At 35.9% G+C, this 21,609-nt stretch overlaps 1 protein-coding gene across 1 annotated transcript in view; it reads left to right on the forward strand.

The window, feature by feature from the left end:
• The first annotated feature begins 320 nt into the window (after positions 1-320).
• The window catches only part of PITX3 (paired like homeodomain 3), a 141,883-nt gene continuing 120,594 nt past the window's right edge, over positions 321-21,609 (forward strand). The window contains exon 1 of the mRNA XM_082266791.1: positions 321-365. The gene's annotated coding sequence lies outside the window, so the exon portion shown is untranslated. The remainder of the gene's footprint in view (positions 366-21,609) is intronic.

A 21,609-nucleotide genomic window follows, 5' to 3' on the forward strand; every position in this document is an offset into this window, starting at 1 on the left:
ACTGCTGGCTGGGATTGGCCCTTACCTGGGTGGGCGTGGCCTGGCGCATCAACAGCTGGACAGGCTGTGCAGCGCTCTGGGCTGAGCATCTGGAAAGGGGCTGTCTGAGTGCGCGGCGTTCATTGGCTGTGGATGGGGGCGCCCGCTGCCTACAATAAAGTGAATGGCAGCAGTGAATGGGAGCCAGTCCGCCTGGAATCTCTTCCACTCTCTTCTGTGCATGTCATAAAGCACACTAACCAGGAGCAGGGCGCCGGCAATCACAGGAGGACTATTACAGCAGACACACAGTCTATTCTCACCCGGCACAGGACACCACACTCTTCTCCAACAGGATTAGCCCAGGAACCCTCCGAGCCACAACGGTGAGTGCACCTTTCTGTATGGGGGGGTAAAAACTAGTGCCTACAATTCGGAGCATCAAATACAACGAGCGATCTATACTCCTGCAAGTACCATGTGTGACAATGAGAATCCGAGGACTGAAGGAAAAAAGTTTTCTTTTTCTGTGATTGTCTATGATCCTGGGTATGGAATATCGGATCTGACTGAAGGGATTGCTTCCATAAATGATCGATTTCTTTTCTGATCGACCTCTCCCCATATAATCAATCTATAGTCCATTATCTATTTGATGATCCCTAGTCACTAATGGTGGCCATACAGGCTTTATTTTCTGATTATCTCTCCCCATAGGAATAATCGATAGGAAGTTCTTTTCTGATTATCTCTCCCCATAGGAATAATCGATAGGAATTTCTTCTCTTATTATCTCTCCATATAGGAATAATCAATAGGAATTTATTTTCTGATTATCTCTCCCCCATAGGAATAATCAATAGTTATTTATTTTCTGATTATTTCACCCCATAGGAATAATCAATAGGAATTTATTTTCTGATTATTTCTCCCTATAGGAATAATCAATAGGATTTTTTTTTTCTGGTTATCTCTCCCCATAGGAATAATCGATCTATAGTCGACAACCTCCTATTTGATGATCCCTAGTCACTTATGGTGGCCATACACGATTCAATAAATAATTGATTTATTTTCTGATTAATCTCTCCCAATAGGAATAATCAATAGGAATTTATTTTCTAATTAATCTCTCCCAATAGGAATAATCGATAGGAATTTATTTTCTGATTATCTCTCCCCATAGGAAAAATCAATCTATAGTCAATATCCTATTCGACAATCCCTAATCACTTATGGTGGCCATACACGCTTCAATAAATGATTGATTTATTTTCTGATTATCTCTCCCGATAGGAATAATCGATCTATAGTCGACAACCTATTCGATGATCCCTAGTCACTTATGGTGGCCATACACGCTTCAATAAAATGATCGATTTATTTTCTGAACAATCTCTCTCTTCATAGGAATAATCAATAGGAATTTATTTTCTGATTAACTCTCCCCATAGGAATAATTGATCTATAGTCGACAACCTATTCGATGATCCCTAGTCACTTATGGTGGCCATACATGCTTCAATAAATTATTTATTTTCTGATTAATCTCTCCCCATAGGAATAATCAATAGGAATTTATCTTCTGATCGATCTCTGCCCGAAGGAAAAATCGATAGGAATTTATTTTTTGATCGATCTCTCCACCATAGAAATAATCAATCCATAGTCGACAACCTATTTGATGATCCTTAGTCAATTATAGTGGCCATACATGCATCAATAAATGATTGATTTATTTTCTGATTGATCTCTCCCCATAGGAATAATCAATAGGAATTTATTTTCTGATCGATCTCTGCCCATAGGAAAAAGCGATTGGAATTTATTTTCTGATTGGTCTCTCCCTATATCAATAATCGAGCTGTAGGCGACAACCTATTTAATGATCCCTAGTCACTTATGGTGGCCATACACGATTCCATAAATGATATATTTATTTTCTGATTGATCTCTTCCCATAGGAATATTCGATAGGAATTTCTGACTGATCCCTCAGCATAGGAATAATCAATAGGAATTTCTGATGGATCTCTCATCTTAGGAATAATCAACAGGAATTTATTTTTCTGATCAATCTCTGTCCATAGGAATAATTGATAGGAATTTATTTTCTGATCAATCTCTGTCCATAGGAATTATCAATAGGAATTTATTTTCGGATAGATCTCTCCCCATTGGAGTAATCGATCTATAGACGACAATCAATTAGATGATCCCTAGTTTATGGTGGCTATACACGCTTCAATAAATGATTGATTTATTTTCTGATTGATTCTGTCCCCATGGAAATAATCAATAGGAATTTATTATCTGATCAATCTCTCCCCATAAGAATAATCTATATATTGTTTAAAAACCTATTTGATGATCCCTAGTTGATTATGGTGGCCATACACGCTTCTCTAAATTATGGAATTATTTCCTGATCAATCTTTCCCCATTGGAATAATCATTAGGAATTTATTTTCTGATGGTTCTCTCCCCACAGGAATAATCGATCTGTAGTGGGCAACCCATTCAATAACCCCTAGTAACTTATAGTGGCCATAAATGCTTCATAAATTACCCTTTTTTTTCCTGACTACCCCCCCCCCCCCATAAGAATAATTGATCTCTACTACATAGGAATAATGGATAGGAATTTATTTTCTGATTAACTCTCCCCGAAGGAATAATCGATCAATAGTCGACAACCTATTCAATGATCCCTAGTCACTTATGGTGGTCAAACACGCTTTCATAAGTGATCGTTTCTTTTCTGATCAATCTCTTCTGATAGAAATAATCAATTTATAGTAGACAAACAATTTGATCGATATTGAAGTGGATTTGGATCAATCGCTGGGAGATATAATAGTAAAGCTGGCCATACAGTATAACGATTTTCTTCCACAACTTTCCTTTAGATTTACCAAAACCATATAATAGGAGGTCAAACCTAAACACTTTCAATTTGTATGCAATCAGGCAGGCCCTTGTATTACATAGTTGATGGTAAATCTAAAGGAAATTGAACAAGAAAATTGTATAATGTATGGGCAGCTTTAGTTATTGATTATATATCTAATATCACTATTCAACCTCATAATCTAATGACTCAAAATACCACCAGAGTTTGGTCAAATATTGTCTAAATCAAAGGAAAGTAATGCCTATTCCATGGTTTGCCGATTCAATACTTTTGATGTAATCACACATGGATTGGATAATAAAATCGAAGCATGTATGGCCACCATTAATATTTCCATGCACATTACAGTCTAATTGTTTAATCTTCTTTAGATTTGTTTTGTAGAAAGACCTGCCTGATTGCATACAGATTAATTGGATCATTTAGGTAGGTCCTCAGTTTTGTTAGATCTAAAGTCGATTGTACAGTAATGGTAACATCAGACCATACACTATACAATCTGATTGTCCTTTGGATCCAAAATGGACAAGATAGTGTAAGGGCCTGCCTTATTTAATACAAATTGGATGGATTATTTAGGTTTGGCCTTATATTACATAGTTTTGGTAAATCTAAAGGAGATTGTACAGTAATGGTATGGTCAGATTATAACATGTAAAGTGAGCCTAAACTGACCATACACAATACAATCTGATTGTTCTTTAGATCCTAAATCGACAAGATAGTGTAAGGGCCTGCCTTATTTAATACAAATCGGATGGATTGTTTAGGTATGGCCTTATATTGCATAGTTTTTGTAAATCCAAAGGAGATTGTACATTAATCGTATGGTCAGATTGTAACATGTATAGTGCGCCTTAGGCTGACCACATGCTATACAATTTGATTGTTCTTTAGATCCAAAATCCACAAGATAGTGTAAGGGCCTGCCTTATTTAATACAAATCGGATGGATTATTTAGGTTTGGTCTTATATGACATAGTTTTGGTATATATAAAGGAGATTGTACAGTAATGGTACAGTCAGATTGTAACATGTATAGTGAGCCTTAAGCTGACCACACACTATACAATTTTCTATAGATTTTTTCCTTTAGATTTACCAAAATCAAATAATATGAGGTCAAGGCTAAACACTTTCAATTTTTATGCAGTCAGGCAAGCCCTTGCACTACATAGTTAAAGGTAAATCTAAAGGAAATCAAACAACAAAAGTTGTATAGTGTGTATCCAGCTTTAGGCTGCCCACACACTATACAATCTGATTGTTCTTTAGATCCCAAATCCACAAGATAGTGTAAGGGCCTGCCTTATTTAATACAAATCGGACGGATTGTTCAGGTTTGTCCTTATATTACATAGTTTTGGTAAATCTAAAGGAGATAAGTAATGGTATGGTCAGATTAAAACATGTATAGTGAGCCTTAGGCAGACCACACACTATACAATATGATTGTTCTTTAGATCCCAAATCGACAAGATAGTGTAAGGGCCTGCCTTATTTAATACAAATCCGATGGATTATTTAGGTTTGGTCTTATATTACATAGTTTGGGTAAATCTAAAGGAGATTGTATAGTAATGTTATGGTCAGATTGTAACATGTATAGTGAGCCTTAAGCTGACCACACACTATACAATTTTCTATAGATTTTTTTCCTTTAGCTTTACCAAAACCATATAATATGAGGTCAAAGCTAAACACTTTCAATTTGTATGCAATCAGGCAGGCCCTTGTACTACATAGTTAAAGGTAAATCTAAAGGAAATCAAACAACAAAAGTTGTATAGTGTGTATCCAGCTTTAGGCTTACTACACACTATACAATCTGATTGTTCTTTAGATCCCAAATCAACAAGATAGTGTAAGGGCCTGCCTTATTTAATACAAATCCGATGGATTGTTTAGGTTTGTCCTTATATTACATAGTTTGGGTAACTCTAAAGGAGATTGTACAGTAATGGTATGGTCAGATTATAACATATATAGTGAGCCTTAGGCTGACCACACATTATACAATCTGATTGTTCTTTAGATCCCAAATCGACAAGATAGTGTAAGGGCCTGCCTTATTTAATACAAATTGGATGGATTATTTAGGTTTGGTCTTATATTACGTAGTTTTGGCAAATCCAAAGGAGATTGTACAGTAATGGTATGGTCAGATTATAAAATGTATAGTAAACCTTAGGCTGACCACATGCTATACAATCTGATTGTTCTTTAGATCCAAAATCGACAAGATAGTCTAAGGGCCTGCCTTATTTAATTCAAATTGGATGGATTATTTAGGTTTGGCCTTATATGACATAGTTTTGGTAAATCTAAAGGAGATTGTACAGTAATGGTATGGTCAGATTGTAACATGTATAGTGAGCCTTAAGCTGGATACACACTATACAACTTTTGTTGTCAGATTTCCTTTAGATTTACCTTTTCTATGTAGTGCAAGGGCCTGCTTTATTGCATACAAATTGAAAGTGTTTAGGTTTGACCTCATATTATATGGTTTTGGTAAGTCTGAAGGAAAAAATCTAAAGAAAATTGTATAGTGTGTATGGCCCTTTAGGCTGACCACACACTATACAATCTGATTGTTCTCTAGATCCCAAATCGACAAGATAGTGTAAGGGCCTGTCTTATTTAATACAAATCAGATGGATTGTTTAGGTTTGTCCTTATATTACATAGTTTTGGTAAATCTAAAGGAGATTGTACAGTAATGGTATGGTCAGATTATAACATATATAGTGAGCCTTAGGCTGACCACATGCTATACAATCTAATTGTTCTTTAGACCCAAAATCGACAAGATAGTGTAAGGGCCTGCCTTATTTAATACAAATTGTATGGATTGTTTAGGTTTGTAGTTTTGGTAAATCTAAAGGAGATTGTGCAGAGATTGTACAATCAGATTGCAATGAGTGGAAGGGGGATGTAGAGATCAGGAAGAGTTTTCTCTGTGGCTTAAACCAGCAGCTAACATAGAAACACTGTGTAGACAGCTGCTGGAGAAATGATATTTATATAAAGATCGGACTCCTGTTTATAGTAGAAGTGAGCAATTCTTGGACGCCGCAGAAAACTATTTATCTGGGGTCATATCCTCTGCTACGAACACAAACATCAGCAATCTGGGTGACACCGATCTGTGCAATCCGAACTTTTCCGGCGCACAGTGACACGCAGAGCCCATAGACCTTCATCCGACAAATACATTGTCATAAAAATTCCATACAGAAATAAATAGGCCCCCCCTCTGCAGGACAGCAGTGCCGCCGCCATGGCTACGCTTAGTACATTAGGCTGGGCTTTATGGACTGGTGTAGCACTTCCAGCACATTTTATAGTCATCCCAATCGCAGATTTGTTTACAATCCTTTAGTATAACAGCTGCAGTATTGAAAGATCTCCCAGCGGAGCAGCTGCTGCAGCCTGACATGCCAGGAGAGAGCCAGGAGCAGAGCCATAAACTTCCCATACATGTGTGCATGTGCCGAGAGATGTATATACACACACATTCTTCTATGGGGACACTATACATCACACACAGGTCTCTACTAACTACTACTTCAATCTTCATCTAAAATAATAGTGACATGGTATTGTATTACTTTTATTGTCAGTAATATAAGGGGGATCATTGCAGATATATAATGTATATTTATGCATTACATTTATTGCCAGCTTTGATAGGTGTTTAATAGACTCAGAATTGTAATAATACACACATGTCACCAGACATTTAACACTGATAAATATATAATAAGTGCAGAACCATAAGAATAATTATATGTAAATGTACATGATATTTCATAGATGTATAGAAGGAGAAGAACTGTAAGAATACATGTATAAAAATATACATCATATTAAATATCAGAAATAATAGATGTACAGAGGGGACAGAATGTAAGAATACATGTATGAAAATATAAATCACATGTAATATCAGAAAAAGATGTACAGAGGGGACAGAATGTAAGAATACATGTATGAAAATATAAATCACATGTAATATCAGAAAAAGATGTACAGAGGGGACAGAATGTAAGAATACATGTATGAAAATATAAATCACATATAATATCAGAAATAATAGATGTGCAGAATGTAAGAATACATGTATGAAAATATACATCACATGTAATATCAGAAATAATAGATGTACAGAGGGGACAGAATGTAAGAATACATGTATGAAAATATAAATCACATATAATATCAGAAATAATACATGTACAGAATGTAAGAATACATGTATGAAAATATAAATCAGTTAAATCTGAAATAATAGATGTACAGAATGTAAGAATACATGTATGAAAATATAAATCAGTTAAATCTGAAATAATAGATGTACAGAATGTAAGAATACATGTATGAAAATATAAATCACATGTAATATCAGAAATAATAGATGTACAGAATGTAAGAATACATGTATGAAAATATAAATCACATGTAATATCAGAAATAATAGATGTACAGAATGTAAGAATACATGTATGAAAATATACATCACATGTAATATCAGAAAAAGATGTACAGAGGGGACAGAACTGTAAGAATAAATGTACAAAAAATATACATCACATTTAATATCAGAAAAAGATGACAGAACTGTAAGAATACATGTATGAAAATATACATCACATGTAATATCAGAAATAATAGATGTACAGTGGGGACAGAACTGTAAGAATAAATGTGCAAAAATATACATATATCAGAAATAATAGATGTACAAAGGGGGCAGAACTGTAAGAATAATGAACATATACATGACAAATATTAGCAATGAGCTGTAAAAACAAATATGTGTAAATATTAATTAGATTTATTATTAGCTTTATTGGATATACTGTACATTAGGTGTGTAAGTGTAAGAATAAATGTATGTATTTAGTTATTACATTATTATCAGAGAGGTACAGAAGAGGTAAAACGAGAATAAATATATGAAAATATACATTACATTTTATATCATCATTAACAGAGTTACAGAAGGGTCAGAGCTGTGAGAATTAATGTATGTAAATGTATTTTACATATTATCAGCATTAAAAGATGTATAGTAGGTGTACAGTGGTAGGGATAAATATATATAACTATGTATTACATTTCATAACAGAATTAATAGAGGCATAATAGGTGCAGAACTGTAAGAATAAATAAATAAATATATATATATATATATATATATATATATATATATATATATATATATATATATATATATGTAATCAGTGTTTCCATTACATCAGCAACAACAGATGTATAAGTGCAGCCCTTTAAAAATACATATATCTAACTATGTAATATGTTTACTATAAGCATCAAGAAATACATAATAGGTGCAGGACTCTAAAATTAAATACGTGTAATTACTATGTATCAAATGAGATGCCAGCATGCCAGCATCACCAGGTGTATATAATAAGTGTATAATAGTAGGTGTACCACAGCTGCAGAACTGTAACTATATACATATTCAAATATACATATTTGTAAATCATATATATATATAATGCTAGCAATAATAGATTTAATGCATATTTGTATCCATGCAGTATATTTATTACTAACGGTTTAACTACTTAACTATAGAAACACATCTATGTAGCAAGGTATTACAATTAATATAATACAAGCATTACTAAATACGTTTATCTATATATTACATACCAGCTTTGATAGAGATATTAATGCAGAACTGCAGAAATACATGCATATAAATATAAATGTTGCATTTAGTACCAGAATTCCAAATAGATGTACAGTATGTAAAACTCTAAAATGACATTACATGCTTCTCAAAGAAAAAAAAAAATATATATATATTGGTGTCAGATATTTTTCCAGTGTGATCTTCCAATTGCATCTCAGTCTCAGTAGTATGGAGTACCACTAAACTCTTTTGGGTATTTGCTGATCTAACAGATGAATTGTATGGACGATCTGACTGGTGTGTGGGCATCTTTGTCAGATTGATAGACAGATGGGTGAAATCTATCAGAAGAGGAGAGAACTGACTTTCCCTGGTTGGGTTGCAGCTGTGTGAGTGTGAACTCCCGTGGGATTGAAGTTTGCTATATTTCAGGAGTTTAGTAAATGCCTGTCCGATTGGGCACACCTGTCACCCCACCAGTCCCCCCGCTACAATTTATGAATGTTACAGGAAGGAAGTGATGGTTAAAATCTGTTCTTGGATTTTTCATGATTTAACAGGAAGCAGATCCTGTGGTGGTCGGGGTGAAATTACCACCCACGGATAGCAGAGTCCCCGGTGGGGTACACAGTGCTGCACTGGCCCTCAGCGATCAGTCATTCTGGCAGTCCAGAGAGCAGAGCTGTCACCTCTTACAGCCCTCACTGGATGGCTAACATTGACCCTTTCCTTACCCTGACAGCCTGGGTCTAGGGGGAACCTCATTAGCTGGGCTAGAAGGTAAAGTGTTAAACCCTCTAAACTTCTACTACAGGTCAGCCACAGGGGCTATAAATCTGCTCTGTTATTACACTTGTGATAGGTTTCCGCTTGTGTTATCATTTATGGGATCCCTTGTGTATATATGCAGTCTGTTGCCTGAAACATTTTCCACGAGGAACTATAAAATATATATTTTTAAAGTTATATTTATATATATATATATATATATATATATATATATATATATATATATATACATACACACACACACATATATATATATATATATATATATATATATATATATATATATATATATATATATATATATATATACATACACACACACACATATAGATATATATATATATATATGTGTGTGTGTGTGCATGTATATATACATACACACATATATATATCTATTTATACTGTACATATATTTAAATTATTTATTTTCAATATGTCTGATTAGCATTATTTTACAATCAAAGAAAAAAAAAATATCACATCATTTATAATTCAGTCTATACCTAATTCAATTAAAATTTTATTTTCCAGCAAAAAAATATGTTCTTTAATCACGTAATTTTATTTTATAATAGAATAACCGTCTATTTCACAAACTGCAACATGTTTGCCCTATTTGTTTTTGTTTTTTTCTTCTTACAGAGTATTCTCCTATGACAGCAGGGAATCAATGGTCATAAAATAAATATAATCATACTAACAGATTAAGATTGGGGGAGTTTTTGTAGATTTTTAAAATTAGCATGTATTGTGGACCATAGAATATTCACATTTTAATTATATAATTGCTTTTATAGGATCTAGGATTATTATATATATATATCATGAGCTGTTATAAATTTGGATAATATAATCCTGAGCGTGATCTGATGGTAGATTTGTGATCTGATGGTAAATTTGTGATCTGATGGTAGATTTGTGATCTGATGGTAAATTTGTGATCTGATGGTAAATTTGTGATCTGATGGTAGATTTGTGATCTGATGGTAAATTTGTGATCTGATGGTAGATTTGCGATCTGATGGTAAATTTGTGATCTGATAGTAAATTTGTGATCTGATGGTAGATTTGTGATCTCATAGTAAATTTGTGATCTGATGGTAGATTTGTGATCTGATGGTAAATTTGTGATCTGATGGTAAATTTGTGATCTGATAGTAAATTTGTGATCTGATGGTAAATTTGTGATCTGATGGTAAATGTGTGAACTCATAGTAAATTTGTGATCTGATGGTAGATTTGTGATCTGATGGTAAATTTGTGATAAATATGTGATCAGATGCTGGAATTGTATTTATTTTCGGTAGAGATGTCCTTTCTATTTCTCACAGATCGAGTGTTATAGGCATTCTGCTCTGATTAGGAAATACGCATTAAATCATAGTGACATTTCATCACAATCATACATACTGCAGAATAAACCGTTTACTCTCCATTGCACAGTATTAACTGTCATTTCTCAGGCGGCTATTCTCTGTTATTTCGAACATGTGAAAGACTCGTGGAGCTCTCTCAGTGTAAGCCGTGATCTACTTAAGAAATGAGAGATGTCTGGTGTATATCCGTCTATCTAGTTGGGAGATGAGAGATGGGGGTGTGGATCCCAATTAATAATCTGATCCTCAGAGATAATGACAATCTGAGCACTGCCATAGGGGACAGTGGAAAGAAACAATGACACCCACTTGTCCTTATGTAGTTTTGAAAGATCAAGAGGCTTGGAAAAATATAATTCTTTTTTCTTTTTTAATGATATCTACTCATGGATGTACATGTGTTACTGGCTTTATGCTAGTTTATGTGTAAATTTGTTTAAAAAAAGAAACAAAATAAATAAATAAATAATAATAATAATATATATATATATATATATATATATATATATATATATATATATATATATATATATATATATATATATATATATATTCATAGCTAACATATTAAATAATACTAGTGTATTGAACACATTTTTATACAACAATTTAAATAATAGTTCTAAAATACACTGTGTGCACACCTCTGCAAAGGATAAAAATGCAGTTTCTATGAGCTGACACCCCAAGTTTTATGTGCTGCATAGTTTGGCCCTTTATCTAAGAGCAGATCTCAACAGCAGGCACAATAGAAAGTTTTCTGCTGGGAACAAAAGCTGTGATGTGATCTGGGTTCAGCTCTGGTCATCAAGAGAACTGACAGCTGCAGGTGCTGGGCACTCTCACACAGGATCCAGGGGCCCCATGGGCTGATGGAAGGGCTGCCTGAGACACAGCTCCATCTACTCACTGCTGCAGGCACCATGGAAAGCATTTATCACACATTCAACTCTTTGCTACAGATCATTCCCCAACAGTTATTGTGCTTTATAGTCACATCCAGCTTCTTATTCACTTCAGAAATGAATGTTAATCATTGTACAGCTGCTAACTACAGTAAATAATAATAATAACATAGTTACATAGTTACATAGTTAATCTAGTTGAAAAATGATACATGTCCATCCAGTTCAACCAACAGAGGAAGAAAAACAAAAAACACACACAAACAAATAGCAAACCTCCATATACACTATTTTATACACACAGTTGATCCAGAGTACAGCAACAACCCATAATAATAAGATTACATAGTTACATAGTTAGTCTGGTTGATAAAAGACACACATTAAGTTAAAAAAAAAAAAAAAAAAACATACAATCCCATATACACAATCCTCTACCCACAGTTGATCCAGAGGAAGGCATAAAACCCCAGGAAAGCATGATCCAATTTGCTCCAGCAAGGGAAAAAAATCCTTCCTGATCCCCTAGGAAGCAATCGGATATTCCCCAGGTCACATTTACCTATAAATATTAGTATCCTGTTATATTATGTGCATAATAATAACAACACTATTAATAATTTAAAGAAAATCATATATAAACTGTGTATATAAATATATATGTATATTTTTTAATTTTTATTATTGTTTTTATATAGTTATATATAATATATGTATATATATATATATATATATATATATATATATATATATATATATATATAAATTATATATAACTATATAAAAACAATAAAAAAATATATACATATATATATATATATATATATATATATATATATATATATATATATATATATATAGTTTTTATATTATTTATGTATTTATGTGTATATGTATATGTATGATGTGTGTATACTAGTGATGAATTCCATGCCTTTTAAACATCCAGGAGGTGATTTACTAAAACTGGAGAGTGCAAAATCTGGTGCAGCTCTGCAGAAAAACCAATCAGCTTTCAGTTTTTTTTTTATCAAAGCTTAATTGAACGAGTTAAAGTTAGAATAGGCCACCATGCATAGCTGCACCAGATTTTGCACTCTCTAGTTTTGGTAAATCAACCCCTACAATAATTTTCCACTCCATCCCCACACCCCATGTGTACCAATTGGGCTGCTGTACCAAAGGACTTGGGAATCTTCAGTTTAAAAAATAGTTTGAATATTCTCATCAATTATTCAATTATAGAAAGCATCTACACATGGTTGGATATTCTAAGGGAACAGTATTTAGCTTTTTTACGTATTTGGATGATTGAAGTGAAAAATGACACAATTTTTGGGTAAAATCCTTAACTTCTTTAGTAAATCTGTCTATTTTGTACATACTGTAAAGTTAAGCTCACTCAGGCATTGAAAGAAAAACTTTTAAGATACCTATATTGTTTTTGATGCATGTAGGAGGTAAAGATTGGTCTGAACGCCTGTTCACACCATAGGCATTGGGCTGTGCTTGGTAGCCTTGGTTAACGCAGTCTTAACGCATAGAGAACGCAATTTTGTTATGTCCTATTAGTTCAGTTTACAACACTGCAGCAAAAAAAGTAGAACATGCTGTACTTTGTTTCAACGCAGCGTATTGTCACTCAGTTTACCGCATTGTAAGCCACTGTGATAAATAAAGATAAATTAAATGCAACTTTGTGACATTTTAGTAAAGTTGAAAAAAACATAATTTACGACACATCAGTGCTACTCCTTCCACAGCGCACACCAGCGGCTGTGGTGTGCCTTGTAAACAGTTTTGGGGTTTTTTTTTGGGAAGGAAAACCATTTAAACCAGAGTCTGCTCTAAGCACTGAGCAAATGTTTGACTTTTAGGCGTCTAGAGTGCGTTTGTGACATGCTGCAATCAAATTGAATTGAGGCATTTGGCAAGCTTTGCAAGTTTCCAAGGCATGCCAAACTTTGCAGGCCAGATCCAAAAACAATGCAAAAAAGCAATTTATCCAAATTATGATTTTTAATGCGTGTTGTGGAGCCTTCATTTTGATGTTAGAGAGTGGGCATTGACTTTGAAAAACATTTGTAAAACTTTAAGCCCTCATTAATATGGCCGTAACATTGCCGTATAAATGTTATTGATCATTAGGCAAGGGACACAAGTTCCTGTGTAAATGATCAGGAAATAGAATTGTCCTGTAATTGGTATACATGTATACTCATGACCTCAGACACAGATTTTTGGATTGTGTATTACGGATCTGAACGCAGTGCATGTTTCCTCACCTGTGTGATGTCTCCATTGAAAGCAAAGCATCTGTGTTTAGATCCGTAAAAAAAAATGGATGCAAATGCATTTTTTTTTACGCCCCTGAGAATGAGGCCTTGTAATGTACATCCAATGCCGGTTCTTTACACCGGTGTGAACAAGGCCTAGTTTTAATGCAGAGCAAATGAAGCTGCAATATAGGATGCAACGCACAATAAATATGGAGGTTTATGAATACAGGAAAACATTACACAGACACACAGTGGAATTACGTTAATCACACAGAGCTAAACAGGGTGTGAAAGGAGAGAGGATTTGATAGCTGATCCCAAAAGATATTAACAGGATCTTGTTACAGAAAGTGGTAGTAAGGTTATGTATTTAGAAATAGATACAGCTGCATATTTTAAAAGAGGCACCAGAACACAGATCTCATTTAGTGTGTTTGTACAGTTGCATCGCACATTCATTAGTCCATTATCTGGTTCACCAGTTTATATACTCATTTAAGTGAGCTTAATATCAGAATCCAAGGCTGGCTCTGTCTTCATCAGTCTCTCTATAAACTCGTATACCCATCTTCTGAGAAAGGGGGACATATTTTAGTACAAAGTATGTAGGCAAAGGACACACCCTTGCCATGGCCCCAGTTGCACAGTCACAATGAAAAATGATTGGTTAAACCTACATTGACTTTATTTCCCACTATTTATCTTTCTTATAGGCTTTACAAAAATGTATAATATATATATATATAATGAAGTTAAAATAATAACATTTAGATAATATATAGAGTGGATAAAAAAATGAGGCCTACCATACACATTACACATACACATTACAATCCTAAATCTTTTTTAGTATTTAGTAATGCAAAGGCCTGCCTGATTGAATACAGTTTGATTGGTCCTCATATTACATAATTTTAGTAGATTTAAAGATAATTTTGCAGAGCTTGTAAGGTATGATTCAAAGTGTATGGCGACCCTTAGAGCCGGTTCACACTGAGGCGACACCACTTCGGGGGGGCGACCTGTGAAGTCGCGTGCACCGACTTTCAGGGACTTCACATAATGGAAGTCTATGCAAGTCGCTCCGAGGTCGCCCCAAAGTAGTACAGGACCCTTTTGTGTCGCTCCTATTAGAACGGGTACTTGTACTACTTAATGGACCGCGACCGACCGCGACTTGTCAGGCTGACAAGTCTCCTGACAAGTTGCAGCAGTGTGAATGGGCCTAGTGTGGTTTGGGATTTTAGTAGTTACATTTTTGTTTGATATATATCTATACATTCCAATTAAAAAACAGATAACTCAGGAATATGGATGGACATAGAGATGTGATTCCAAAAGAACAGTACCTCCAAAAATCAGGGACATTTGTAAGCTATGTATATACAATATATACTGTATGAGTGTATATATAAATATATATTTAAAGTAAATATATATATAATGAAATAAAAATAATAACATTTAGATAATATATAGGTTGGATAAAAAAAAAAAAAAAAAAAATTAGGCCTACCATACACATTACACATACACATACACTTAAATCTTTTTTAGTAATTAGTAAATCAGGGACATTTGTAAGCTATGTAGATACAATATATCCTGTATGAGTGTATATATATATATATATATATATATATATATATATATATAAAATATATGTATATATATATAAAGTATATATATATATATATATATATATATATAAAGTATATATATATATATATATATATATATATATATATATAATGAAATAAAAATAATAACATTTAGATAATATATAGGTTGGATAAAAAAAATAAATAAATTAGGCCTACCATACACATTACACATACACATTAGAATCTTAAATCTTTTTTAGTAATTAGTAATGAAACGGCATGCCTGATTGAATACAATTTGATTGGACAGTTTTGGGTGGTCCTCATATTACATAATTTTATTAGATCTAAAGATAATTGTGCAGAGATTGTAAGGTACAATTCTGAGTGTATGACGACCCTTAGTGGGGTTTGGGATTTTAGTAGTTAACATTCTTGTTTAATACATAGCTATACATTCCAACTAAAAGACCGATAACTCAGGAATATGGATGGACATAGGGATGTGATTCCAGAAGAAGAACAGTACCTCCAAAAATCAGGGACATTTGTAAGCTATGTATATACGATATATACTGTATGAGTGTATATATATATATATATATATAAAGTATATATATATAAAGTATATATATATATATATATATATATATATATATATATATATATATATATCATGAAATAAAAATAATCACATTTACTGTAGATCATATATAGGTTGGATAACAGAAAAAAAAATTAGGCCTACCATACACATACACATTACAATCTTAAATCTTCTTGTAAGGTACAATTCTAAGTGTATGATATACATATACATCTATCTATCTATCTATCTATCTATCTATCTATCTATCTATCTATCTATCTATCTATCTATCTATCTATCTATCTATCTATCTATCTATCTATCTATCTATCTATCTATCCATCCATCCATCCATCCATCCATCCATCCATCCATCCATCCATCCATCCATCCATCTATCTATCTATCTATCTATCTATCTATCTATCTATCTATCTATCTATCTATCTATCTATAAAACAAAGTACAGCAAATTTCAAAAATAGGCACATGCCATAGGAGAACACTAACTTCAATATTTTTAACTAAGCTTTGACAAAAAGAAAAAAAAAGGAAGCTGATTGGTTTATATGATGAGCTGCACCAGATTTTTCACTCTCCAGTTTTGGTAAATCAATCCCGCTGTATCATTGGGGCCCCAAACGCTGTTATCAAACCAAACAGAGGACAATGATGAAAAAATGATGTAGAAACGCAGACTTGAATAAACTACATCTTTGATTGCTATCTCTGCTGTCAACCTGCCTAAAGATTATTTTTCTGCATACTTTATATGGACTGTACCCAGGCCACCCCCCTTGTTAGAGTCTGCGTTGGCCACCTCTTTACTATTTTTAAACAAATCTTGCATTTACACCCTTTTAATGCACCACTACCGACTAGTGAACCGATTCAAAGGCAGGGCTGCATCAAAATTATGTAATGTTTATTTATGTGTGCAATCTATAATCACTGTCTGTATCCGTGCCATCTAGTGTTACTTCCAGCAGCCCAGACCATTTTCTCCACACTCTGTAAATGGATCTGTATATTAGTGGGGAATATTGTATAACATATATATAAGTTGTCAGCACAAGTCAATCTGCATGAGATGATGGAAGTTTCTGTCACCCGTCTGAAAATGGAGAGGTTCATCGCATCACGTGACCTCCTAATAGAGGGAAGGTTATGTGACCTGTCTGTGCATGAACATGTGCATTGATTGAGTTGCCTGGAAATGGGGAGGTGACTTGATAGCTGTTTTCTGTTACCAGGATACACAGACATTTACATCAGGCCGTAGGCATTCTATAATCAGTCTGCATGCAAGATCAGGCTTCATTAGGCGATCAAGGGGTTTCCTTTCCGCCTAGGAGTACAAATCCCAGCTTATACTTTATATACCTCCAGCATAGCCGAAGAGGCAGTATATTAGAATTATATACCCTCTATGTGGGTGGAGGCCTGGAATAACTGACATATCTATACATGTTGACCTGACATCATTAATACACATCATGCATAATGTATTGTGTATCTACTTGTCTCTTGCTGACTGTTTTTGGTTTTGTTTTGGAAAAAGTGGGGAAAGATTAGACTCTTATTCAGGTTTTAAAGGCCCACTTTAGCAATCTGAAAAAAATATTTTCTTACAGTGCCTCCCCCCAACTCCCTTCCTTGCTGCAAGGGTTAAATGCTTGCTGTGTTTAGGGGTGCTGAAAAAAAAATCTTTATCCCGCACGACCACTCCCCTAGACTTCTCACTAAGCCGCTCACAGCCGTGGATGCATGCTGGTCTCTTCCACGAACAGTGCAGCGTTGCTAGCCCTACATTATACGTGAGGATGCCGATGGGCTTTACACAGCCTGGAACTTTAGGGAGAAGAAGGCAACAGTTAAACCGGCAAAAATGAGGGATAGGGTAAGTAATAATGCCTGTTTCTGTACCCTTTAGTCTAGGGGTTTCCAAACTTTTTCAACAAAGGGCCAGATTACTGTCCTTCAGACTTTAGGGGGGCTGGATTGTGGTCAGTGGGAGTAGAAAATGTCCTGGCACCAGTGGGAGTAAACAATGCCTCAGCCTTGGTGGTTGGTGGGTGTAAAAATGTTGCACAGAGCCTGTGGTCAGTAGGAGGAGGAAAAGTGCCTTATTGTTGGTATCAGTGGGAGGAATAGGGCCCCATCATTGGCATCAGTGGAAGGAATAGTGCCCTATCATTGGTATAAGTGGGAGGAATAGTGCCCCATCATTGGTATCAGTGGGAGGAATAATGCCCCATCATTGGCATCAGTAGGAGGAATAGTGCCCCATCATTGGCATCAGTGGGAGGAATAGTGCCCCATCAATTGCATCAGTGGAAGGAAAAGTGCCCCATCACATCATTGGTATCAGTGGGAGGAATAGTGCCCCATCATTGGTATTAATCTGAGGAATAGTGCCCCATCATTGGTATCAGTGGGAGGACTAGTGCCCCATCGTTGGTATAAGTGGGAGGAATAGTGCCCCATCATTGGTATCAGTGGGAGAAATAGTGCCCCATCATTGGTATCAGTGGAAGGAATAGCGCCCCATCATTGGTATCAGTGGAAGGAATAGCGCCCCATCATTGGCATCAGTGGGAGAAATAGTGCCCCATCATTGGCATCAGTGGGAGGAATAGTGCCCCATTGTTGGTATAAGTGGGAGGAATAGTGCACCATCATTGGTATCAGTGGGAGGAATAGTGCCCCATCATTGGCATCAGTGGGAGGAATAGTGCCCCATCATTGGTTTTAATGGGAGGAATAGTGCCCCATCATTGGTATCAGTGGGAGGAATAGTGCCCCATCATTGGTATCAGTGGGAGGAATAGTGCCCCATCATTGGTATTAATCTGAGGAATAGTGCCCCATCATTGGTATCAGTGGGAGGAATAGTGCCCCATCGTTGGTATTAGTGGGAGGAATAGTGCCCCATCATTGGTATCAGTGGGAGGAATAGTGCCCCATCGTTGGTATAAGTGGGAGGAATAGTGCACCATCATTGGTATCAGTGGGAGGAATAGTGCCCCATCATTGGCATCAGTGGGAGGAATAGTGCCCCATCATTGGTTTTAATGGGAGGAATAGTGCCCCATCATTGGTATCAGTGGGAGGAATAGTGCCCCATCATTGGTATCAGTGGGAGGAATAGTGCCCCATCATTGGTATTAATCTGAGGAATAGTGCCCCATCATTGGTATCAGTGGGAGGAATAGTGCCCCATCGTTGGTATTAGTGGGAGGAATAGTGCCCCATCATTGGTATCAGTGGGAGGAATAGTGCCCCATCGTTGGTATAAGTGGGAGGAATAGTGCCCCATCATTGGTATCAGTGGGAGGAATAGTGCCCCATCGTTGGTATAAGTGGGAGGAATAGTGCACCATCATTGGTATCAGTGGGAGGAATAGTGCCCCATCATTGGCATCAGTGGGAGGAATAGTGCCCCATCATTTGTTTTAATGGGAGGAATAGTGCCCCATCATTGGTATCAGTGGGAGGAATAGTGCCCCATCATTGGTATCAGTGGGAGGAATAGTGCCCCATCATTGGTATCAGTGGGAGGAATAGTGCCCCATCATTGGTATCAGTGGGAGGAATAGTGCCCCATCATTGATATCAGTGGGAGGAATAGTGCCCCATCATTGGTATCAGTGAGAGCATAGTGCTCCAAGGGCCAGATAAAGGCAGGCAAATTGCTGCATCTGGCCCACGGTAGGCCGTTTGGAGACTGTTGCAATATCCTATTTATTTACTATTTATTTCTCTCCATCAATGCAATCCCTGTGGCTCAATGAAGAGAAAGGTTTTGATGAAAAGTTTTGTTTTAGTAGATGCTACAAAGTTCAGCTATCTAACAGCTTCCTACATCAGGGACTTTGTTGGTGACACTTCTAGGTCTGATCAGGTGACCTAAAATTTAGAAACTTGCTGCTACTCTTCATGATAGCCATTGGATCAGCATGACAGACATAAGGAGAGGTCAGAAATGGCAGGCTTCATATTCTCTCATCACAGGTTTCATTACAGCTTAAATCCAGGCAAACAGCTGAATACACAGATCAAATACACATGGGGTTGATTTACTAAAACTGGAGAGTGCAAAATCTGGTGCAGCTCTGCATTATAGCCAATCAGCTTCTAACTTTTGCACGTTCAATTAAGCTTTGACAGAAAAAAAAAAAAAAAACTGGTTGGTTTCAATACAGAGCTGCACCAGATTTTGCACTCTCCAGTTTTAGTAAATCATCTTCATAGTGGGCTATTTTTGCTGCCAAAGCATTTATATTTCTGTCCATCCACATCTAAGGTTGATGCCACACAGCGCAGCCCTGTCTTTTCTTTAGCAGTTGGTCTTGTTCTTCCCCCAGCCTGTGACTGGACAGTGAAAGTAGAAGCAGCACACTGATTTGCTCGTATCTTTATCACTCTGCTTTTTTCATCCTTTTAACATGCTGCTTGTTAGACACTGCACCACCACATACGGCTCCATGTGCTGCTTTTCCCTCTCCTCGTTTGATCTCTGCTGTACAGGGGTTGCAAGAGGCTGTAATTATTCAGAAATCTGGCAGTTTATTAAATAAGTAACAGATTGTGTATCTTTTAAAGCTGGAATTAATGTTCAAATTTATACAAATACAGTCTGCCTGCTGTCATGTTACATAGCTGTCTGCAATGTTCAAGCACAGACACAGAGGAATGTCACATCTACTGACTCTACACAGCTTTCTGCAATAGAGGCAGACATTTAAAGCTCAACTCCAGGAATTGGACAAAATCTACCCTGCAGTGGGCGTCCCCCATAGTTGCAAAAGGTTAAATGTTGTAAGTCTAGGGCAGTGATGGAGAACCTTGGCCCCCCAGATCTTTTGGAACTACATTTCCCATGATGCTCAACGAACCTTGGCACCCCAGATAGTTTGTAACTACATCTTCCATGATGCTCAACGAACCTTGGCACCCCAGATGTTTTTGAACTATATTTCCCCATGATGCTTAACGAACCTTGGCACCCCAGATCTTTTGGAACTATATTTCCCATGATGCTTAACGAACTTTGGCACCCCAGATCTTTTGAAACTACATTTTCCATGATGCTCAATGAACATTGGCACCCCAGATGTTTTGGAACTACATTTCCCATGATGCTCAACAAACCTTGGCACCCCAGATCTTCTGGAACTACATTTGCCATGATGCTCAACTACAGTAGAGTGCATAAGCATCATAGGAAATGTAGTTCCAAAATATCTGGGGTCCACCATTGCTGGTCTAGGGGGAGCTGAAAGAGCTAAATTACTTACTGTATTCCTCCCTCTAGCAGACTCTAGCACTCTCCTCTTTTCTGTCTGGTGCTGCAGGCTGTGGGCAGTCCCTCAGCATCATCACATACAATGCGGGGCTAATAACCCCCCCCCCCCCCACTGTATTTGGAGGGGGCATGTACATATATGCCAGTACAATATATTCTAATTTTGGGGCATTTCCACCAAAAATGTAAATGCG

This window comes from Pelophylax lessonae (assembly GCF_965119305.1).
Source record: "Pelophylax lessonae genome assembly, chromosome: 9".
Taxonomy (NCBI): Eukaryota; Metazoa; Chordata; class Amphibia; order Anura; family Ranidae; genus Pelophylax; species Pelophylax lessonae.